Here is a 24770-nt window from a genome sequence, read left to right on the forward strand (position 1 = left end):
GGTCCTGGAAATTCTTGTCAGTTTTCTTATTTTGTCTGAGTTTGCTATCCAAATTCAAGGGGAGAAGTGCACAGTGTTTGCAAACAGCAAGCATGACACCTGAGTTGAAATTCAGAACATGAAATGAATTGGCCTCAAAAGATGAGATCAGTGACAAATAGTAATCCTTGACAACAAGTATCATTTTGATTATAGCTAATGGAATGCTTTTCTTAATTCAGAACTTTCAGAGTCTGTAAACATTGCCTCACAATTTTAAATGGATAAGAAGGAGAAATCCATCAAGTCCAAACGGTATAGTGATAACTATGAATATATAATTTATGAATAATATTTGGAAGTATTTTCTGAAAGAGCTAAAGATCAAGTATGGTATATACTGATAGTTTAAACATCATATGAGTTACTACAAAATAATAGGCTCATAAAATCACTCACAACAATAACAATGAGCTTAAAGCCTATTTGAAGCAGTAGGCTATGAGCTTTGAATTGTATCTCAGCATTTAAGATTGGATTTCTGTTTTTCCTGGGCAATTATTGACTCCAGAATCAAACATCAAAAAGCTTTTATAATGTGAAACGTATCCCCAAAGTTTTTTGTGTTTTTTTTTTCAGTTAAGTATTCATTATTTTTTTTTTAGAATAATGAACAAACTACCATTAAAGATTAATTCAGTACAAAATTTCAAGAGAAGAGTCTAAACATATCTATTATTTTTCAATCAGTATAACTTCCCATTAGCAATATATATGCAATCATCCCCAAGAGACGGTGTTTAAGGAGAGACCTGAGTGATATCTTATTGGGGTAGAGCTTTAAGGCACAGGGCAAAGCAAGCACTGTGAGCCCAACATGGGCACAGAGTTGTCGAATTTCTGGAAAGGCAAGTAGGCTAGTGTGGCTAATGCAGAATGAGGGTCAGTGGGGAGTCTTTTTAGAATAAGCCCATTAAGCAATAGAAAAGATACACAAGGATTTGGGGGTTTCATTCACAGTGAATTTGGAAGACACCAGCCATTACCACAACTTCATTGCATAGTTTAAATGCAATAAGAGGTAAAAAGTAAATTAATATGGAGATTGAAAAGAAGAATGACAGAATGTCTGACTATAATAAGAGTGTAGAATTGTTGAAGAAGACTGGGGAGGGTCAAGAACCTGCAACCAAGAGGAAACTATGATCACATTAGTTGCTGGTGTATAAAAAAGCCTTTGTAATCTAGAAATCATCATGCATACTTTATCAGCTATTTAGCAATGTAATACATCCTATTCTTCCTGTAAATTATTACTAAGTGTAACAAGACTTGATATAGGTAAACTTCAAAATGCCTTCAGATCACTTGACAGAGAGAGAGGAATGGAAAATCCAGCCCACTGCAGACATGGTAGGGAAAAGATATCAGGAAGGCTACACAGAGGACAGGAATCTGGAAAGCCAGTTACCTCATTGGACTCGAACCTGCTATTTCCCAGGGACAATAACATTTTCTGCTTTCCTCCTCGGAATATCTTTAACCCAGAAGAACTCCTTTGATCAGAGGGGCAAAAATGATCTGTATCTGGTTTAGAGGGATCCTGCAGAGGTTCATATTTACTTGTCTGTTCTGAAGCATCCTCCCTCCTTTGCAAGTACTTTTCAGTTGCTCTGCTGTTTTTCAGGAGCACATTTAACTTCCAGTTAGATTTTATTTTGTAAATGTCTTCCACTTAAAACTGGTTTCTTGAGCTTTCTGGTATATCCTATGTGAAGGAAAAAGGAAAGATGATATTTTTCCTCCAGATTAATCAGTTCAGCAGAACTTGTCAGTGGTGACTATAACTGTGTTTTTAGGTAGAACTCCAGGTGTTCAGGCACAGCAATTAATCAGCCTCTTACTAAAAACATGACTACTGAATTTTCATACCTGCTGGTTATATTCCAGCAATTCTGAAGGGGAGTTCTGAGGTGAAATACACATAGATAATTTCTATAAATACCCTGACTCATCACAAGCTCTGAGGAAAGGAGGCAAATAATTGTTGAGTCCTTACTTTGTACTATTCTTTATATGGATGATTTCATTTTAGCTTCACAAATCACTGTGAATTAATCTCTATTTTGAGATGAAGAAGAAACTGAAGCTCAGGAAATTAGTCAGCTGAGATTTGAGCTACATGGCTCAAAAGACCAAGTCCTGCTCACTAGGCCACTGTCTATGGGCTTTTATACATTATGGGTTTCTGGATCTTCACCCGAAGTATCCTGACTGGGTGGGATGAGATGGCACTCGGGACTGTTTGTAATAAGCTTTCCAGGAGGTTTCTCTAACCGATCAGTTTTGTCAATCACAGAAACTGGCTGTGCTGCCTCTTAGAGAGTAGACATATCATCCCAGTGTGTGAAAGCACACAAAAAAATCAACTCCCCTACACGTGCACATGTGCACATACACACACACACACACAAACCCACACCAAATACACACACACACACACACTTGTAAAAAGACAATGCACCAAGGATACGATGCAGTAAATAAAAGAAGTCTTTTTGAATTGTCGGAAATATGTCTTCAACTCCTCAGGATAAGACAACGCATGAATATACAATTGCAAAGGGAAAGATATAAATAAGAGTATAAAGTGATGGTGACACAAGTTGTGTGGGAATGTATCTTAGAGGGTCAGGAAAAAAACAGAATAGACAAGGAAATCTTCAAATGGAAAATAACTCTGGATGAGAGCGGAAAGTGAGAAACAATGAAAGTGAGGTGCTGACTGGCGGTGAGACATTAAATTCCCTCCCCTCCATTCCGTGTCAGTGGCTGGCTTCCTGAAAGGTGGAAAGTAGGAGGATCTCTATGACACCAAACCAAAGAAATGGAGCTGATATCTCTGTGGAAGAGATATGTCAATTAGCCTGGGGTGAGCTGAGTTTTTATTTAGTCGGTGGAGTTCTGGAGTGTTCTGGGAGGCTGAAGATAGAAGCAATGGAGCTTCAAGACCTTAAGGCACATTCAAGAAAATAACTAAAGCTTTAGAGGTTGAAAGAGCTGTGAATGGATTATGTGTTTTAGCCTCGGAAGCTTTAGTGTCTGCATGCAACCTTCATACTTCAAGGATGGTTACAGGATATTTTCTTTCATTTAAATGTTTGTAGACATCTGTGGACAGGGTGCATTTGCTGTTTTTCAGGTATTTCTGAGAGTATGCTAAAAAGGGAAGTGTCTCAGCCTTATCTAAAGAGCCCCCTTCTCATCTTTTTAATAAACTACTTATCAGTTTCTCTCAAGGCCAAGATAACACCCAGCAGAACCCGATCCTAGGCACGTCTGTAGCTCAAGGTCAACTGGACTAAAGCAGACAGAGACTGGTATCTAAAGCCATGGCCACAAAAATGTCTATGACAGCGGTTCCCAATCTTGCCCACAATTACAACTACACAAGGAGTTTTTAAAAACCTGATACCTAGGCAGCACCTCAGACTAATTAATTGATAATCTCTGTGGGGAGGTCCAGGCATCAGTATTTTTGGCAGCTTCCAAAGTAATCCAAATAAGCAGTCAGTGTAGAAACTCACTAACCTGACACCTCACCTGTTTCTCTCAGAGTTTAAAGATTTTAGCAACATCTTATAATGTAGAAAACGGAATTCAATAAATATTACACCGGTAAATATAAAGATTGTAGTTATGTATTTGCTTGGAAACCAGAATGGGTTCATGAATGTCATTATTTTATGCCTAAGTCAATCCTTAATTCAAATGTCTCATTTTAATAATGTAAACAGATCTTCCATATTATCAAAAAAGAAATGCACTAACATTCAAGAACTTAACTGACCATATATTCGTGACCAGGTTATCATTTGCAGAGGAAGCCGTTATGGAGCTAGTACCTAAATAACAACAACAACAAAACCCTTCTATTTAGACAATGATTCAATATTATAAAATTTGAAATAAATGTAAAAATAATTTTTGAAAAAGTTTTTAGTAGTAATAATCATTAATTCAGTCCCAAAGCCTGGATCAACCATTGGTCCAATTTCATAATGGCATAGGGACAGAGACTTTTCCACCGGGACTGAAAGCTCGTGGTTCATTGGAAAACTAAAATTTTCTCTCTACCTTTGTGTCCACTTTCACTCTTTGTTTGTTTTGTTTGAATGGGTACTGGGAGGAGGCCTGGAAATATGTAACACAGGATTAAATTGAAGCTACTTTGTCCCACATAAGTCAGTTTATTAGGTACTGTGTGCTCTTTAATATTTAAATTTCTTATCCCCAAGGTAAGTAAAGTATTAAATTTAGCACTTTGAGGCCCTTCTGCATTATATATGTTGAACAGAAAAAAAAAAAATCTGGGGCTAGGATATGTAAGCACAGCTCTTGAGTTAGCAAGTTGTACTATCTTGAAAAAATGACTTAACCAATCCCTCTGACATTAATGTTTTCATTTGTCCACTAAAAGACTTGGACAACACTGAAGAGCTAAGTCTCTTCTAACTTGAACTTCTTACGGCATATATTTCAGATCTGTGACCTATGGAAATAATTGCATTTTGAGGAGTTTGATGGCGATTCATTTCATTTGTTATAAATCAAATGTAGAATGAATAAATAAATTATCTAGGGTTCCCAGAAGTGAATAGAAAACATTTCTTTCCTGTAACTGTGCTTTTTATAATTGCAGGTTACACAAATTTCCATATTATTTCAATGTTTTAGAAGCTCTACTCAACCTTAATTAGAGCATTCAGATTATATTAAATATGTACCTTCTATAAAATGAGATTACATGTACATATAAGTAAAGGTCCTGGTGTGTGGTTTTTTGGGGGAAATGTTTTTGCTGCGAGAGAGAGGGAGAGGGAGAGAGAGAAAGAGAAGAAAGAAAAAAAGAAAGAAAGGAAAGGGAGGAAAAGAAAAACAAAAACAAAAAGGGCTGGATACAAAAACCAAACAAAACCTCAAACACCAAAAGCTGCATAAATCAAAACTTAAAATCTGAGTGGTAACAGCAGGACCAGATCCATGAGTGTAAACTGACAGAGGTGTGGCTTCCAAAGCCATTCAGTCCACTTGTATACACAGAGCATGGATTTATTGGGCTTTGCAGCAGTAACCATTTGTTTCTATGGCTCAAGCTTTGTTTCCTTGAGGGTGTCCCTCCTGAGCACACTGCACATGTTCTGTTTAAGTAAGCCATTTGCTTTCCTCTATCTCTTTCTCCTTTTAAGGTAATATGGATTTTAATTCATGTTAATGCCAAAGAAAATGGGCATGTTGTGACGCTAAGGCATGAGATTTCTTTCCATATAGCTCTTGATCTCCGTATATTTGAAAGACAGAGTAATCAGGTTGGAAGATTCACTGAAAGGTCATCGAAGCTGCGTTCCTTCTTACACACATGTGCTCTTGGACAGAGGAGAGAGCTTCTCGGAGCAGTCCCCAACTTATTTCACTGAAAGAATTCAGTATTATCTGAACAAATTATTTTAATAGAATGTCACTAATTACTGACCCATAGCACCTAAATTATCGGCAGGGTTATTGGATCATAGAGGATGACTGGGTTGGAGGCAAAGAGAAAACAAGCTCTCACTTTGACCCATATTATATATGTGGAACTTGTGCTACAAGAGATCCATGTTTTCTGATATTCACGTGTTCCCAGAGACAATCTAAACACCCTGTGAATGTTAAACTATGCTGCTCGTACCTTGGCAGTTCAGAAGAGTGAACTTCAGAGATTGTGTTTATGCTCCAGGTTGCATTTCTGGAAGGGCTTCTACTTGCAGCTATCAGATAAAAGTGACAATATGATGAAGTATTGGATTGATTTTTTCTGTGTTTTAGGCTATATTGGTGAGAATTCTGCTATCTCAGACCCATTAGGACCCAGAAGCAAAATAATGCTGATTTTCCTACATGCTTTCATTCTGGGCTACAAGCAGAAAATCAAAAGCCTTGGATTCTCTCCTTCGTATCCGAATCTAACCCTCCTCCTAACATTTGCATCAGAAAAAAACTGTAAAGCCTCTAAAACAAAATACATATATGGTAACACTGTATATGAAAAAAATTATATTTTAGCATGTCTGGTATCGGACATCTTATTTGCATACTAAGAATATTCATTAACACAGGAAAAATTTCATACTACTAGCATCTCAGATACTAGTCAACCAATTTATCTCTAGTTCTTAAGAAATTTATTCAAATAATTTGTGCTCATGGTTGTAGCCAGGAGTTGAAAGAGTGTGTGTGTGTATGTGTGTGTATGTTATATATATACTGTATATATATATATAAAGAAGTTTTATCTGAGCAGGTACAATTTTTTCTCAAAACATTTTGTCTCCTTGGAATATTGTTTTTTTAATAAATTTCCATGTCTAAGTGTCTTTTATTCTTTATAACTCAGTGATATAGTTACTTCTTTATAACACAGTTTGGTTGATGTTTACAGAGGGAAAAAAAATTCCTTCTTTTTAACCCCCCCCATACTTTGTCAATATTCTTTTTATATTACCTCTTGCTTTTTTGTTTTCTGTGTTTATTTGTATAAAAAGTTCCTTGAAATAATAGTAATAATAATAAAAACAACTATCATCTCATTCTTTTTTGCATTGCACAATACCTTGACTGGCATAAATATTTAGTGCATAATTTGAATTCATGAAAAGAAGAGATGTAACACTTTTTTGTGTTATATTTGGACAATACCTCCATGGCACTTCTTAATATTCTGTTTCCAGACTAAAGGAAGGAAAAGATTTGCTCTTTAGTGTTTTGCGTCCTGGTTCAACTTCAGGTTATAAACTTAACTTAAAATTCAGCTCCTTTTGAACTGAGAATCACTTAGTTTTCTTCTCCGTCTTCCTCAGAGTCCTGAGCTACTTTGAAAGTTTACTGGGCTTCTATCGGACATGCAATGGCATCAGGATTTATAGCTGGCATCACAGGCATTTCTAGGAATTCAGTCTATAGTCTCCTGAGCTATGCCGGTAACAACAGAAGATCATCCACAGCCCAATGGTGAAGTCATAACGAGGATATCCACTTACTTTAGCAATAGACCCAACAGAACAACTCCTGGAAGACACTGTGGTTAAGACTACAAGCGGATGCCTTTGCTCCTCACAGAAATATTTCCTGTGGTCAATAATCTCAGCAAAGCTCAGGGAGTGAGTTGCTACCAGACTTTCAAATCCAAGATTTATTTTATTTTATTTTACTTAATATAATTTTTAAACTTAAGTTAGAGACAAACATTAGCAGAGTTCTCCTTGTGAAAATATAAAGAATTTTTTTGTTACACAGTCATCTTAGTGACTTGAAATTTTGTTGCAGACAAACCATAGTCCTCATTTGAATTTATGCTGAAGCTCCTATTGCTTAGAAATTGTTCAGATGTATCTAGGATAATAAATAAAATCTAAATATGATACGGAAAAAATTGATACATTGACTACATTTTGAAGTCTTTATCTTATAAGAAAACTTACCAGACAAAGGACATACTGTATTAAAATATTTGCTACATATAATACTGACAGAGTAATATAATCCTTCACATAAAGAGTTTCTACAAATAGACAAGAAAAAATATCTAAGATTGACATAATATCAATAGGGAATTCACTGAGAAATATTAGAAATATTTTTATAATAACATATAGTATCCTTTTTATAAAATAAATTGACATTTAATTTTTTAAAAATATCTGACCTACGCTTATCAGGAGGGAGGGAGGCTCCCCGTGCGCACTCTCAGCACAGTGCAGTCGCCAGGCCCCCGCCCTTCCCGGCGGTGGCATCGGGGGAGGGGGAGCAGAAAGCCTCGGTTCCAAGAACAGGCCCAGGGGTGCATTCGCCTCATCACGGGGGGCTCCCGGGCCCAGCCACCCCTGCCCCTCGCCTCTGTCTGCACCACAAGCACCCCCTGTCCTGAGGTCACCAGCAGCGCGTGCTCTCAGAGCGCCCTGGAGGGGAGCCGCAGCCGCAGGCGCTGGGGGGGGGGGGGGGGGGGGGGCACGGGGTCGCCCGCAGGCTCAGGGCCCTCTGGGGCCCCGGGGTCGCCAGCGAGCCCAGCTCCAGCCCCGGCGTCAGGGCACGAGTCATCGCCGCCTTCCAAATGGACTTCTTAGGAAAGATTTTTTTAAATTATCAAGTTAAAAAAATATTGTAAAGTTTGAAAATATCCAGAGCTGATGTGGTTGTGGGTCACCTTTATATTGACAATAAATGTTATGAATTGACTATCCTTTGATTAGCGTTCCTACTTCTGAGAATTTATTCTATAAAAATGCCTCCATAATACAGAGATATATATATGCAAATTTATTGTAGTATTATGTGTAATAATACGCATTTTTGAAGAACCCAAGAGTCTATCAATGAAGAAGATTAAATTTATTCATTATATTTTTATAGAATACCTGGATATGACATGAAAATATATGGATATCTTATGTTTATTTTAAGGAATAAGCTAGGGAAATTGAATATATTGGTATGTAAAGAAAGTATGTTGAACAGTATGAATAGTATGATCTCATTTTATATAAAAATCAGGAAATTATTAATATATAAATAAAATAAAAATTACAGAAATAAGCATAATCTCTTAAGGAATTTTTATAAGGTGGAATCATTGAACACATTCAACTTCCAGAATATATTTCTCTATCACTTGAATTTTGAATACATTTGTATTGTTTACTGTATTCCAAAAACAAAATATGCATTTGTTTAAAAATTAAGACAACATCTGTCTAACAAAGTACTGTGGACATTCCAAATTGGTACACCTTATAAGAGAACTCTACTTGAAAATTAACAAGAATTTAATGAATATTAGTAGTTTAATCCACACTTTTCAAGGTCTTAATTTATAGCAAGATATCCAACAATACTATTAAAGAATCAATAGAATGCTTACTGTTTATGACTTTTAACACTTAGTAGTTAAAACAAATCAATAAGGTATAGTTAAACTCTCTTCTTTAAAAAGGTAGTTATTAAAGATCATTTCTTTTATTGAGTGTGGAGTGAACCTAGAAATGTGCTATATCCTATGACAAAATAATCATGTCCCCAGAAAACTGATGAAAATAATTCTAAGAAAACAAAATCCAAGAAAAGGCCAATGTGACCCTTTTCCAGACCTTTTACAATGGTTACTCTCCTTTTTTCACTTATGATATTTTAATCACATTTTACTGTAAATATCAAGAAAAATAAAATTTAAAACATATAGGTGTTTTTAAAAAGTCAAATAAAATATTTCCCTAAAGTTGCATTGCCACCAGTTGCTGATAAATCAATTGTTGACTTTTAAGGGAGCAGAGGTTATTATTGTTCTTCAGCAAGGCATAGATTCATTGTGCAATTAATATTCTCTTTGGAATTTGTCTGTGAGTAACACATCACTCTACTTTTTTTTCAGCCAGACATTAAATATAATAAAAAATGTTTTGACTGGTCTTTTGCCTCAAAGGAATTGTATAAGCCTCAACTACATATTTAAATTCATGTAAAGTGCAATACAATACTCAGACTTCAGTATAATTCCCAAAACTTACAATAATAATTTGATATTTTAATGATAATAGATATGCCAAATAGTTTATGCTTTTATAGTCCATAGGGGAAAAATACCTCTCATATATATAATGCTTTTCAACCACAGTATAACTAGTGATTTTCCCTTAACAAATACTGTCTCTAAGACATACAAATATAAAGTGGAATACAATCTCAATTGGGTAGCATTAACCTTTACTCAATCATTAAACAATGAGAAATATTGGGCTGTTTTTGTTATGGATTAAGAAAACACTTTTGGAAACAGATAAACATTTGTCCCTGCTGGGAGCTCCTTCAGCAGTAATGCATCATTATGCCTGGCCAGCCCTAGAAACCTTGGAAAGACAAAATATGTACATGTTGGTTGTTAAGCATATGTGATATGTTTTGCTTTGTCACCTGGCAACCAAAAGATTTTTGAACTTTGCCAAAATCCAAACTTTTGAGACTCATAAGCTGCTTAATTTTTATTTTCATAGAATGTAAGAAAGTTAATTGACTTCTTGAGTTTTGAGAGATTTTGTTTAACTTAGTTTTGTTTAACTTAATTGTTAGGCATTACAACTTCAATTCAGATCAGAACCCATGTTACTTATTTAGACCTACATGAATGCTTGACAAATTTTAAAAATCACATCGATTTCATATCTTTATCATGACTTGGTGTAGCCATGAAAATGAAGCGGCCACAGAATGAAGAATCAGAGGATGAGTGTTCTAATCTTGCTCAGCTCTGTCATTTAAACTGTCCTTGAGACTTCAGAAAAGCATGAAATTTCTCTGGTACCAGTCCTTCATTTGTAAATTAGAGTTCAGTGAAAAAGTTCATAGAGTCATAAAAAGCATTTGAGGCGTATATTCCCTTTTTAAAATGGGAGAAATGTAAAAGATTTTCAGTCCAATGACATGAGTCTATAGGGCTCACATTTTTACCAAGTCAATTCGTGACACTCACATTCTACCCCCAAACCCTCTAGCATTCTCTGATCTATACCTAGTACTCCTAAAATAGAAATCCCACTGAAAATGCATTGGAAGTATCATAGAGTTTCAAAAAGTATATATATATGTGTATGTGTGTGTATATATGTGTGTGCGAATGTGTGTGTGTGTGTGTGTATATATATATATATATATATATATAATTATTGTTCACCATCAAAGATAGTGAAACCTTTTACTTTTCTTATTTTAAAATATTTGACCACCCTTTCCCTTTATTCCATTTTTCATATGTGCCAGGGATAAACCATACTACTCTACTTTAATTTGGTTTCCTAGATTTTCACAAATAGTGGGCCATCCTGAAAGACCCAACTAAACTGTGGAATCAATTAATTCTAACTGACAAAGCTTTTATAATTACCATCTTTATAAAGCACCTAAACTGCATCCTTAAATAATACCTTAAATAAGGATGGATAGTTTCATTATCTTTAGCGTCCAATTTAGTGTTTATACCACTGACTGTGACGTTCAAAAGATATGGGGCTTATAAATAAATATTTGTTACTGCAGACATCAGCCTATGGCAAAATCGACACCACAGCACTACATAATTTGTGTTTGTTCAGAGAAAGACTATTCAGATTTTTATTATCCTAATGACAAAAAAATTGCTTGTGCTCCTTGTTCCAGTAAAAGATAGAAATATTCTTAAATGCTAACACAACAGTAGCTCCTTCGGTGAGTGATGCGCCACTTAGTAACAATGTGGTACATTTTGAACAGATCTGTAGTTTTTCAAAGACAAACATCAAATAAAATGAAAAAGGTTATGTCACCTTCACCCTCACAGTACTGTCATTTATATGCTATCAGCTCATTAAATTCACATTAGGATACTCCATGGGACTTGAGTTGCTATTAGTGCACCTAAAATGGCATAACAAAATCTCAGTTCACTTTAAGAGGGATGGCATTGCGACATTTTGTATTTCATCACTGAATTATTACAGTCTCAGATGCATTCTGCTGTGATGGTAATGGAAGGAGGAGTACAAGAGAGGAAAGCTGTCCATTTGTTGTACCCCAGGGAGAGAAAAAGCAAAGTTTGATTAAAAAAAATTTTAAGGAAGTGAAACTAAAGCATTAACAATTTAACCCCTGTATCGAGGCTGAATATGCACAAGTAAAGGCAAATATTACATTTTATGATGGGCTCTAGGATAAAGTGTATATATCGAATGCTTTAGGAGTTTGGTTGGTTAGTTGGTTTATGTTGACAGGTGGATGACCTTCTGGGACCCACATTACCTTTAAAAGGTACTCACTGGTAGCACAGCACTGTCCTTTTCTATTATATTATCATTGATTATGTCCCTGTGAAAAAATATGGGTAGCCTCTCAAAGGTAAATGACCTTGTGACAAGTATTGTGAATGTTGATAGTTCTCTCTATGATAACCGAACGAAGCATATTGTCTCCTATTCTGACCTACATGCTTCATCCAAGATTTCATGAACAGTTTTAGCGCCATTTACAGTGATCATGTTGTGCATTTGTCAAGAGCAGAGTCACTACTGGAAGAAACCTGGTATAGCAATGGTTCACATGGGATTCCAAGATTAATGTTGCCTCTAAAAACCAGAACACATAGAGAATATGTTTGTATATTGAACTGAAATAAATAAGTACAGCATGTGCCTGATATAGTTAGCATATAGAAATAGGTAAATAAATATGTTTATTATAAGATGAAGTCATGTTATAGAACAAGCATGTTCTCTTCTAAAGATCGCTTCCTAGTGATAGAAACAGAATTTGAATAGAGAAAAAGATGATTAATTTTAAATCTTTATGTTGTCTTGGATGTTATAAAAATATTTCATGACTGAGAGTTTATATCATATCACTATTTGTACAGTATTTAAAATTATGGTTGTGCAGGCATTTTAGACTTAATAACTACTTTTTTGCATAATTTGTTACATAAATTTTAAAAATGCATCAAATATGGGGAAATACAGAAGTCCCTATTGCGTGTTTGGAGACTTCAGTTGTAGCTGGAGCTCTAACTGTATGGATGGCAACTCCAATTTTTTGAGTATAGATTTTCTCACCTAAAAAAATGAAAGGATTGAACTAGACAATCACTAAAATTCCCTACAAACCTCAACATTGGTGTATTATAGAATAGCAAAGAACAGAGTGTTGGAAAAAGAAACCCAACAAGAGTCTGGAGTATTAGTCTTTGCTTGGCTATTAACAACCTAAGAGAACTAAATTAACCATTTATTTACTCCAGGCCTTAAAACTAAGGCCCTTCTATAAAAAGACAAAACACTTTCTGATCTCTAAAGCATCTTGAGATCTAAGGTTCTATGTCTTTTTATTCTCAATGTTTTCCCAGCTCTATTACAATTTGTGATATTGAACAAGGTACTAAAACATATAGAATACCCATCATTCCCCTTGGAAATTACATTTAATATATCAGTCTACTTCCCAGAGTTTAGAAAATATTGCTTCATAAATACCAAATGAGCAGCTGCAACTTCATTATCTAGATACAAACTTCTAAGACACCTAGGTTTATCTTTGCCTCTTTAATACTACAATCTCCCAGAACTTTTTAGTCCCTTAATCTCAGCTCAGTTTAATCATTTAGGTTATCTGCCTAACAAACACTCATAGCCATCTGCATTCATAACCATTTTAATAAGATTTAAAAAAAAAAAAATCAGATCCATACAGCATAAATGGCCTCCAAGGTAATACAGCAGAGAGCTACAATCACGATAGACTCTTAAGTCCCATAACTTTCAATCCAATGTTTGTCCAACCACTGTCTTGATGAGTCAGGATTCTTATCTATTCTTTCTTTCAGTTTTCACATGGCTGACAGCAGGGAGATTTGCATTCAATACAAAGCAAATTGTTACTGTAAAATTATAAGACTTTAATGGTAGAATATGAAAAATCAACCAGCATCGAGGGAGAATTTTTCAAGGAAAACTGATTCATTTTGAGTATCTTTTGATATGAGTGAGTAACAGGTAGATGGTGGTTTGCTCAACCTGAAAAGTTATGATCCAAATTTAATATGTTCAATACACACTTGGAATTGTGTTCTGAATCTTATTTGTCTTCATATCTCCAAGTCAACTGCAAAACCTGGACATAAGGTAGAAACCTTATAACCATAGCTTATACTGAATCATTGAATATGACCATGTTTGAACGGGCCAGTGTTTGCAGTGGAGTACTCCTCAAGTTGTCCCCCCATCTTTTAAAACTTTGTGTGTGTTTCTGTGTGTATAATATCTCTACACCAAGAAACAACAGGAAGACTATTTTAAGTATGTAGACTGCACTTTGATATTGTGCTTCTTGAATAGAAAATACAGTAAAATATATGAATATGGTCATTAAATGTCAGCTCATGAATTGAAGTTGCCATCATTCGACACAAATAAATGACATTCACCATTTGTAGAAGTAACTAGACCTAAAAGTCTAGTTTTACATCTCTTCATGATGAGATAAATGAGTTTTCAAATTCTGCAAGGAGCTTATGGAACTTTCCCAAAACCCAACAGGGGACAACACAGTAATCATAAGTGTAGGTAGTAAAAGATAAGCCAGAAAGTAATTAATTGTGTGAAATGCCTATCATAAAAAAATGTTATCACAGAATCTCTTGGTAAATGACTAGGGATATTGTTTTTCTTTGTTTTTAAGAAAAAGTAAATACTAAAATCTGTCAGTGCTTAATCAGCAATGATTCAGAAAGAGGGTATCAACTTTAATAATGTTGTTCTCAACTTCTTGGCAGGTATAAACCTGAAGTGCAAAAGAATACATCAGTCTCTACCACTAGTTGAACACAATATTTCCCAATATCATCCAATTCCCTTTGTTTCACCTCTTGACTCACCACAAAAAACGTCTGATCTTATTTTGATTTCCCAAGACTTTTTTCCTGGGAAGGAGAATGTACTTGCCAGCTGAGGCAAGTATTTTGTTACATAGTTCAGTGTGTTGTTCCATGTAAGTGAATAAATTGGCATTCTGGTTTATAAATCTCTTTCCTGTAAGCCTATTTAGCATTAATGAGTCCTCTAGAGTCTGAGCATCCCTGGGAAAACTGATATAGTGTTCTTGGCTAGGCAAGGTGAGGCCCACACCCACACCCTGGGTCTGAAGTAATGCCAACAAATATTATTTATATGGCATGTGTTCCTGCTGGACACAGCACTTCAGCCACTCTCTCTCTACTCCTGGTAATTACAAAGTGAGAGAAGCTCTGAGGATGAAGACTCCCAAAGTTCACAGGACTAGCACATACCATGTTTAGTTAAAGATGTCTGATTAATATTGCACAAATCAATGTCTCTCAACACCCCAACTTTTTTATGTGACCCACATTAAACTTTCTGAGACTGTAGTACCATGGAGAACTCTGTTTTCAAGATATTATAGTTCTAGGGATTCTAAAGAATACTTGGCAGTACAGCTTCTTGCTGGGGATTTCTATTTCATTTGCATATAGAAAAAAAGGGAATTTTTTTTCAGCATATAAATCCCAATAATAATATTGTCCAATAATGGCATGACAAAGTTAGTTTCAGGTGAAAGCTACATGGGTTTGCTTCACACTAGTGCTTGGAAGTGTCTTCCCATTGACATTCTTCTGTTTAGCTTCCTTTTTTATAAGAAAGTTTGTTCTCAAGAAGGAACACAGAATATGCTATTTAAGGTAGCTGTAGAACATCAGTCAGGATAGTCCTTTCACCAAACTCTACTGAGTTAAAAATATACAAAATCAGGCACATCCTACTGTGCTGGGATCCAAGGGATATCCCATAAAGACCACTCTTCTTCTCTACCAGAAGTTCTGAAAAACAATAGAGAAATAAAATAAGGTAGTGACAAATAAAACACAATGATCATCTTATTTACTGATAGAGGCCAGATGGGAGTCCCTGGATCAGAGTGACAACCACTTGGGCCTGCCTATTGAACCACTGAATTTAGGTTGAATTATCCACCTGGGCCCCACAGATTGGACTGAGCAAATAAGGAAAAGGCAGCCATTGGAGAAGTAGAGACACTGTGTCCTTCCTGGGGGGAAAACTGGGCAGAGCTGTCCTAAGAAGGTCAGAGCTGTCCTTTATTCCTCAAGGGAAGGCCCTCCACCTGGGGTGAAGAGAGTGAAGGCGTGGAGAGTCTTCCTCTATGTGTAAGGGAACATCAGGAATGGGAAGCAATAATTTCCTTCAAACACACTGTTTCTAGTAGTAGGAGAGATAAAATATAAAACCTAAAGTAAGGGTTAAAAGGAAAAATACCATTAAGATTTAAGCAGAGTAAACTCTTCCTACAAGACAGAGCTGGTAGAGGTTAGTTAAGTAGGCAAAGCAAATTATGTAAATGTGCATATAGCTGGACAAGGGAAGAAAAGACAAAGATGGAATGAGATAAGAACTTCTATGAAGACAGAAACGTAAAAGAATGATTCGCCCTTCTACTAACTAATGCACTGATATGGAAGCAATAGCATTTCAGTGCTATGTTTTTTCAGGATTGGCAAACTATGCTTTTTGTCTTGTTTGGTCACACTTATTCTGTGTTCAAATATTTCAAAGGGGTCACTGGTGTGCAAATTAGTGGTTGTAAAAATCTGAGTATTAGATGTGCTTCTGCTTAGACTGAGTCATCTAAAATTAATCAGTGTTCCATTAAATTGCAGTTGGATGGTTTATTTTTTAAAATGCATAAGATTGCAGATTTACAAATCATTTCATTAATAGCAACCAATTTCCTTTTTCCATGTCCACTGTTTATTTCTTTAAATTTATACATTTCTATATGCTTCCTCAACAATTTATTAGTTCTCTAGTTATAACATGCTCTGCCTATGTTATAATCTAGTATTCAAATAGAATATGACATAGTTTTTGCCTTCAAATAGTTTTGATTCCCCTAGGAAAAGACATGGATCACTGATTATCATACAGGGTGAGAGATGCTAAGGTAGTGGGATGGACAGTGTGCTGTGGGAGACGTCGCCTCTACATCAGACTGAGACATCAAGAAAAGTGGGAAAATTACACTTGAGCTAAGGTTTGCATTTGTGTGTTTTTTTACTTCTATTTTTATATAATTTCAAAAAAGGTTATTTGGCAGCAAGTTGAAGATGTCATGCCTCTTTACATTAATCTCTTTGGGTGTGTTTCTTAAAATCAAGAACATCTCTTACATAATAATACTGTGATGATCAAAACCAGGAAATTAAACACTGAGGTGGTGATGCAGTACTGTTATCTAGTCCGTAACCCATATTCAAATTTTGTCAATCATGTTAATAATGTGCTGGATTTGTTCTTTCCCGGCCCAAGCTCAATTCCGGGATTACTTGTTGCAATTAGTTGCCATATCTCTTTAGTTGTTTTTTTTCTTAGTCTCTATCTTGACCTTGATATTTTTGAGAGGTATAAGACAGTTATTTTGTAATTCAATTTGTGTTTGTTTGATGTTTTGCATGATTAAATTCAGATTCTCATGACTGGCAGGATCACCAGAAGAGTGATATTGTGACCTTCCCAGAAAGCCTGTGACGTCCACTTGCTCCAACATTTGATCACTTGATTAATGGGCTGTTTGCTAGGTTTCGACACTGTGAAGCTACTGGTTTTCCCTTTGTAATTAAGTGATCATTAGTTTGGTAGATACAACTTAAGTAGTTAAAATCATCTAATTAAAAAAAACTATTTGTTTTACATTCTTGGGGTGCTATAAATAAAACTGCTATGGAGAATGCCAGGGAAAGTTCCTACTTAGAGTGGGCCATCAGGAAAAGTCTCCCTGATAAGGTGATAATAATTAGAAGATAGCTGTCCTTGATGTGGAAACTGTACTGAACTTTAAGTCAGGAATTCTTGTTTGGATAAGTTAGAATATGTTTGGTTACAAGAATGAGAATATTCAACCTTAAATGGTCTAAATGGTGGGGGTTCATTATCTCTTGTAAGAGGTCTGGAAGGAAGCTACTCCAGGGTTAAGGTAACAGCTGAACTTGCTCATCTAAGAACAAAATTCTTCATTCCTTGAAGCAATTGTTTTCAGTCTGTTCCCTTGGCCTCAGTCGGGTCCATTTCATTATGGTCACGAGATGGCCCCCTTGACTCTCAACAGCAGGGTTTTGTTAGTAAAGAAGGCAAACTGACAAGTAGGCAAAACAGTAGTGACCACCACGTTAAATGAAAGGAAGAGTACGGACAGAGATTTTTGCTTCTGCTTTCTTCAAGAAATACATTCATTACGAAGTGTTTGATTTAAGTATCTACTTCACAATTTTATGTCTAACCATTATATCATAAAAGAGAGACAGTGGTTTGCTTCTGTTCAGTACGTCACAACTATCCTTTGTCTAAATGGAAATGTTTTCGTCTCTTCCAAAAGCTGAAGATTTATCTCCTTATTTATCATATTCTTCACAGGTTGACATTAATTCTTTTCTTCTTCCATAACAGCCCTACCTGGTGATATGTTTTAAAAACTAAGTCGCAATTTTAACTTTCATTAACATGTCTATAGAGTTGATAGCTACACCTACCACTGTCCACTTGGCAATTTCATGTTACTTTTGTCCTTTGCCCACTTTTGGGTTGGCAGTCTTTTTCCTTGATAAGATAACTCAAAACTTTCTTATTCAAAGTTCTATGTTTTAATAGTTCTACTAACATAAATTCATTACCAGTTTCTCAAAGATTTTGCTATCCATGGTGTAAGATACTTTCTTGCATCATCTTGCAGATGACACACAATAATATAGTACATCATCAAAACTGTAAACAAAATAGTTAATCGAACTGTGTCTTATAGAGTCACATAGAGAAAGCAAACAAATAAATAATGTAATAGAACACTTCAAAATTGATCTTTCTATTAAGAGTTAAAATAAGATGGAACAGTTCCCCTAGCTGAGTCAATCAGGTTCTTTTGCTGGAATTTATAAATTAAAACATTCCAGTTTTAGTTTCAGTGGGTTTCTTGAACAGAGGAGATGTAAAACCTTGGTAGTGGGATGTTCTTTAACACATACTGAAAAGCAAAAAGCCCTTCCACCCAAGCCAAAACAAAGCAAAATCTCAGAGAGAGAGAAGATAGAGAACGGAGAGAGCTTCCCTAGGTTCTTTCAGTGTTTATATATGGGGTTGGCAAAAGTATGGCAAAAGTAGGCTTATAGTTGTCAGTATGTGGAACACAGAATTTATTCTTATATTATTTTTTCTTGTAGTATATATTTTTCCATATGAACAAATGTAAGCCCATTTTTCCCACCCCTGTATAAATCTGAATATACACAGGTTGTGGACCCTGAAAAAGAACCTAGCAGCCGTTTCTAAACAGGGACCTCTCACCCAAACCAAAGGGAGAAGCCAGCACTGAACTGCCTGCCTGCACTGTGTTCCTGAGATCTGAGTCAGCCCTTATAAAGGAGTTTCTAGAATTATATTTCAACCAATATAACTAAGGATTTCCTCATCCAATTGAAGCTGCACAACTATATCACCATCAGCATCTTCCCCAATCAATCAGAGTGACTCCATTCTGACCAGTTGAGACAGTGTCTTTTGGACCAATTAAAGTTCAAAGATTTGGAGTCCTTATTTGCATGAGAATGAACTAATCAGGGACCAGGGACAGCACTTCTGTTTATATAAGTCAGTTCCCTTCTGGCTTGAAGAGTGCAATTTCCTTTTCCACCAAATATTGAAGACTGGGTTTCCCTGGCTAAAGATGAAACACTAAAGACAAAACATTGACAGTGTCTCACTGGAACAGAGTGGAGCAGAGTAGGTGGAGCAGAGCAGGGCAGAGGGAACAGGTGCAGACCAGACAGGCAGCAAGCAGAAAGGACAGAGCAGACAGACCAGAGCCGAGCAAAGCTGTCTCGGTGCAGAGGGGCCTTGCCCAAGGGCTGCCTGCTCACAGCCTTGCTGTTTCACAGCCGTGCTGTATCACAGTTGAGCTCTTTGAACTGAATAAAGTTTCCTTCTTCACTGTACCTCAACCTGGGGATTATTGTTGGTGTTGAATTGGTGCCAACAACCAACAGTTGACAAGATATATACATTTTGTACCTGGCTCTAGTCTTCTAGAGGAGCTTGGCTTAATTCTTATGCTTGGATTATAAAATTCCTATACTGTTTACAAATAATTCCTCACTTATATCCCCTTTAAAACCTCACCTTGCCCTACCGGCCATGGCTCAGCGGTTGAGCATCGACCTAGGATCCAGGAGGTCACAGTTCGATTCCCGGTCAGGGCACATGCCCTGGTTGCGGGCTCCATCCCCAGTCAGGGACGTGCAGGAGGCAGTGGATCAATGACTCTCTCATCACTGATGTTTCTCTCTCTCTCTCTCTCTCTCTCTTCCTCTCTCTAAAATCAATAAAGATATATTAAAAAAAAAAAACTTAAAAAAAACTAATAAATAAAATAAAACCTCACCTTAATGTAGCTGAGGTTATTATGTTTTACTTGCATTCTATGAGTTCTAACTCTTCCATGTCTTTCTAAATTATTTCAGCCTGGACATCTACCTTCTGCCTCTGTAGAGTGTAAAAATATTCTTTCAGGGATCAGGAATGAAATTCACCTATTTACTTTATTATATAAAATTATTTGTCCACATGGTTTTGACAGATTCACCTCAAATCTTTAGAATAGCAGTTTAGCAAACCATTTTCTTATGCTAAAATATAAATGAATGTTTATGCCAACAAAAGAAAGCCTACAATCTATAAATGTGTCATAAATATCTGTGGAAGATAACATTTTCTGAGATTTAAAATGTACTGCATCTAATCCACAAGGGGAGTATTTCACATGCAGCTGTTTGAGAGGTAACTGCATTTCAACATGTCAAATATTTTTACTTAAAAAATCAAACTGTGAACCTAGAAGTATCACTTTGGAGAAGCTAGGTAGAATTTGACTATGTGCACAGCACATTCAGGTCAGATGGGATAACTCAGAAGTTTGGTTTATTTTGGTGTTTAAAGGCTCTAGCAAATATGTCTAAATGCAAACTTGAGGAGAATTTAAAAACTTATTATTTTTCCATTGAAGCTTTGGGTTTCCAGATTGGTAATTTACCATGTTTTATTCCAGGTGGCTTTTTAAAACATCCCTCACGCATTCATATTGCATTGGGAAGTACATGGCAAAACAAATCTTTTGACTGGGGAACTAGCAATATTTTTTCAACAGCAGACAAAATTTAAAAAATTACTTATCAAAAAAATCCTCACTCTCATAATATCATAAACATTGTTTTTGGTCACAAAATGGACTTTCTTCATTAAATTATTTGTAACACTGTCCAGGCTATTGACCTACCAAGAGAATTGTACTAATTATTTTTTTTAAATGATTGTTTCGTTGATTTAACATATGTTAGACATTCATGCTTGTATTTATTTTACTAAATTATAATTTCTTTGAACTTTTGCCCTGAGGTAGTTTTAATATGAAGGTCAAAATTTGAAACATTTAATGAAATAAATAAATTTTTTTAGTTACATAATATTTTCCTGGAGGAATAAATATGTTTCCCAAAATAACTCACTAAATCATAAATAATAACTTTTATGTTTAGATAATCAGCAGTAATTTTAAATAATTGAATGCATGAAACAAGCCTGTAGATACACATACACACATTCAATATGTACACAAACATACACATACAAGGATTCAACAAATATTTTTGAGTGCTCACTGTAACATGAAAAATGGAAATGTAACAGTGAAAAAGTTAATTGTTGTTTCACTCTTGTCACTCTTATAGTGGGGAATATGCAGAAAAAAGTTTCAATAAGCAACCTACACTGTAAAAATAATAGGGAGATGGTTGGGAAAGGGATATGAGGCAATGCACATGCCTTCAAGTACAAGTCTGTGACAGAGCTCTTGCTCTTCCCTTCTAGTCACATCTGTGCTCACTCGTAAGTCTTAGAAATAAACAGTTCTCCTTTTCTAAACAACTCAGCTTTTGCCTTAAAAATATTATATTTTATTCCTTCATATCTACATGCAGATTTTTTCATATACCTGAAATGTCCATCCTTCTAAATCCCATTCACTTTGTAAAACGCAGGATTTTTTCCCCCCACTTCTAATCATGAGATAGGTGCTAGATTTTCCTCCAACCAAAAATATACAAGGTAGCTGTTTTTAGACCTGGGACAACAGAGAGAATGTGATCCTGGAGAAAAAAAGAAAAGAAATATACAGCGAGCTTCAAGATCATCCCATATTTGTGCTTGGAGGCATTTTACTACCTTAGCAGAGGGAGAAGAAGCTGAATTGAGGGGGAGAGATCAGAATTCAAGGCTGTTCAAGTGGCGTGACTGGTAATTTAGGGGTAAGATTCTTGAGGAAGAAAGGCTAAAGGGGAATGACCTCTGATGGAAAGTTAGAGCCACAAGGAGTAATAAGGAACATTGATCAAAAATAACTAATACAGCATTGCTCAACATCTGACCCAGTCTATATTTACTTCTTTTGGTATTTATTTTCTGCCCTTACAATGCACACAAATTCTGTAAAGGCAGAGCCTTTTGCTTCTTTTGTTCATGCTACATCCTTAGTATAAGAATGGCTGACACACAGTAAGTGCTCAATAAATATTTATTGAAGACTAAGTGAATCTCATATAACTAGAAGTTTCAGGATAAGAAGAGTTGAAGGAAAATTTTTAAAATGGCTCTAACTCAGGCCCTTTATGATTATATCAAATCAATTCTTATACATGTATCATTATGTTCTCAAGGTGGCCTTTCTTGTGGCCAAAACACGATTGCCAATAGCCTGGACTAGAGGACATCTCCTTGTCTTTGTGCAGTAGAATAGAGAATAACTCACTCTTTCATTTGTGGAATAAAATCCCTCTCTTCCAGTGTGTTTGGACTGCATTATGTCAAGAGGCAACCCATGGAATAAAAAGAACTATTGCTGGAATGCCATACACTGAAAGGATTAAGTCTGACTTCCTGAATCGGTCACTGGTTAGGGTGTGAAAATGGGATTAGATAAATAGTTTAGGCTGATCGGGATTAACATCTAGGGCTAGAAATGGACTCAATTTTCCATGAATCATACAGGTTGTCTGGAGGAAAGCTTGGAAACCTGAAAACTTGGATACCTTCACAGGTTTCTTATGAAGGTAAAAGGAGGCAATTAATGCTGTGTAGGTAACCAATATTGTCATACACTGTTTTCAAAGATTTTATTCTTAGTAATGCAACAAACATCAAAATAAAATGTTCTAAAAGTTTGATTTATTGTACCAGATAATTGTCTAAAATAAAAAATGTGTGAAGAGAGCTTGGGGAACTTTTATTGACCAACCAAGAACATATAAACAAGTAAGTATTGGGAAAAGAGTACTAGATCTGAGCCTGTTTGTTCAAGATTGTATTCATAGTTCTATACACTGCCCTTGGCACAAAGAAGATGCTCAATTAATACTTTGGATGAATGAATGAATGAATGCATGAATTAATTAATTAATTAATTCAGGTGTTTGTTTTTGTAGAGAGAAAACCATAAGCTATAGAAATTCAAGTTGTTTCCAGGTAAGATTGTTTCTATATTATTCTAGTTATGCCTATGAGGTAAGATTTATCAGAATAATTATAAGGGGGAAACAAGACAAAGACAAGGGGGATGAAGTTTACCGTCTTTCTACAGGGTATTTAGTCATTTAATCTGTTTGTTTTTCCTCTTTTTCTGCTTTGTTTTGGATTAACTGAAGATTTCACATTAATCCATTTTTCTCTCCACTATTAAAATATTATTTATACATTTTCTCATATTTTGGTGCTTGATCTATGGTTTAAATGTACATTTTAGTTCATCAGAATCTTATTTTAAACAATATCATACACTACATCACAACTAGTGTATGGACCTTATAACTGTATATTCTCAATTCCTCTCCCCTACCCTTTGTGCTATTGGTGTCATATATTTTTCTTTATACTTGCTGTAAACACACAATACATTGCTGCCTTTTTTTCCTTTGGACAGTCAGTTATCTTTTAGAGTAATTTTAAAAATTATTTTACTTTTATTTCTTCTATTCCCAGTGTTCTTCATTTCTTTGCAAAGTTTCAAATTTTAGTTTGATATCATATGCCTTCCTCCTGATAAACTTCCTTTAACGTTTCTTTTAGTATAGACCTGTTTTTTTCTCTTTGTGGTTCAGTTTGGCTACTTTCTATTGACCTCTGCTCAAGTGCACTGATTACTGTGTTGAGGCTCCTACTGAGCCGATCAAAGGCAACCTTTACGATTATAGTATTACTTTATAGCTATAGCGCTACTATGCTGTTCATCTCTAGGATTTCCACCTGCTTCTTCCTTCCAGACTCCTCTCTAATGAAACTAGCCATCTAAACTTGCAGGTTGCCCATCTTTTTCATAAGTGTGTGTAATTTATTAATTTGAAATTTGAAATTCTTTGTCAGATAGTTTCAACATCCATGACATATCTGTGTCTGTTATCTGGTTCGTGCGTGTGTGTGTGTGTGTGTGTGTGTTGCCTTTTCATATCGATCATATTTTCTGGTAGAAAGACCAACATCTTGTGTAGGAAAGTAGAGGCTCAGCTCAGGTAAATAAGTTTTTTGCTTATAAATAGGCCTAACTTTCTTTCTGCTAGGTTTTCAGTGTGGGGTTTGTGTGAATCTAGCCAGGAGTCAGGCAGTTTCGATACTGCTGTAGCTATGGACACCTTTAAAGGACCACGGTTTGCAAATTTCTTGATCAGTACATTTGTTAATAGTGGGTGCTGGCTTCCTAAAGATTTTTTCCTCAATTTTTACTCCACCATCACCATTTAATCTTCCCTTTTGTGCTGTAGCAGAGATGGCCTGTCTCTTGCAACCTATCTGGAGGTACTTCATTGTCCCTTTGAAGTAAAAGAGGGTAGAGTCCGTGGGTCTCCAGGCTTTCAAAGTGTCCTGCTCTTCCTCCAGCTACAGTTCTTGCTGAAAATATATCTTTGCCCCTTTTCTAGGGCTAGAGGGGATTTTGTTCTTTCCCTTTGCCACATGCAATGTGTTTTCATCGGTGCCCTAAGAGCAACAAGTTTTATTGCCTTTCTCTCCGTAGATTAAGGCTTTTGTTCCGAAAAGGAGATTGGGGGGAAATGTGGAGTGGGGGTGGGG

The sequence above is a fragment of the Miniopterus natalensis genome, chromosome 8, assembly GCF_054644295.1.
Source record: "Miniopterus natalensis isolate mMinNat1 chromosome 8, mMinNat1.hap1, whole genome shotgun sequence".
Lineage (NCBI taxonomy): Eukaryota > Metazoa > Chordata > Mammalia > Chiroptera > Miniopteridae > Miniopterus > Miniopterus natalensis.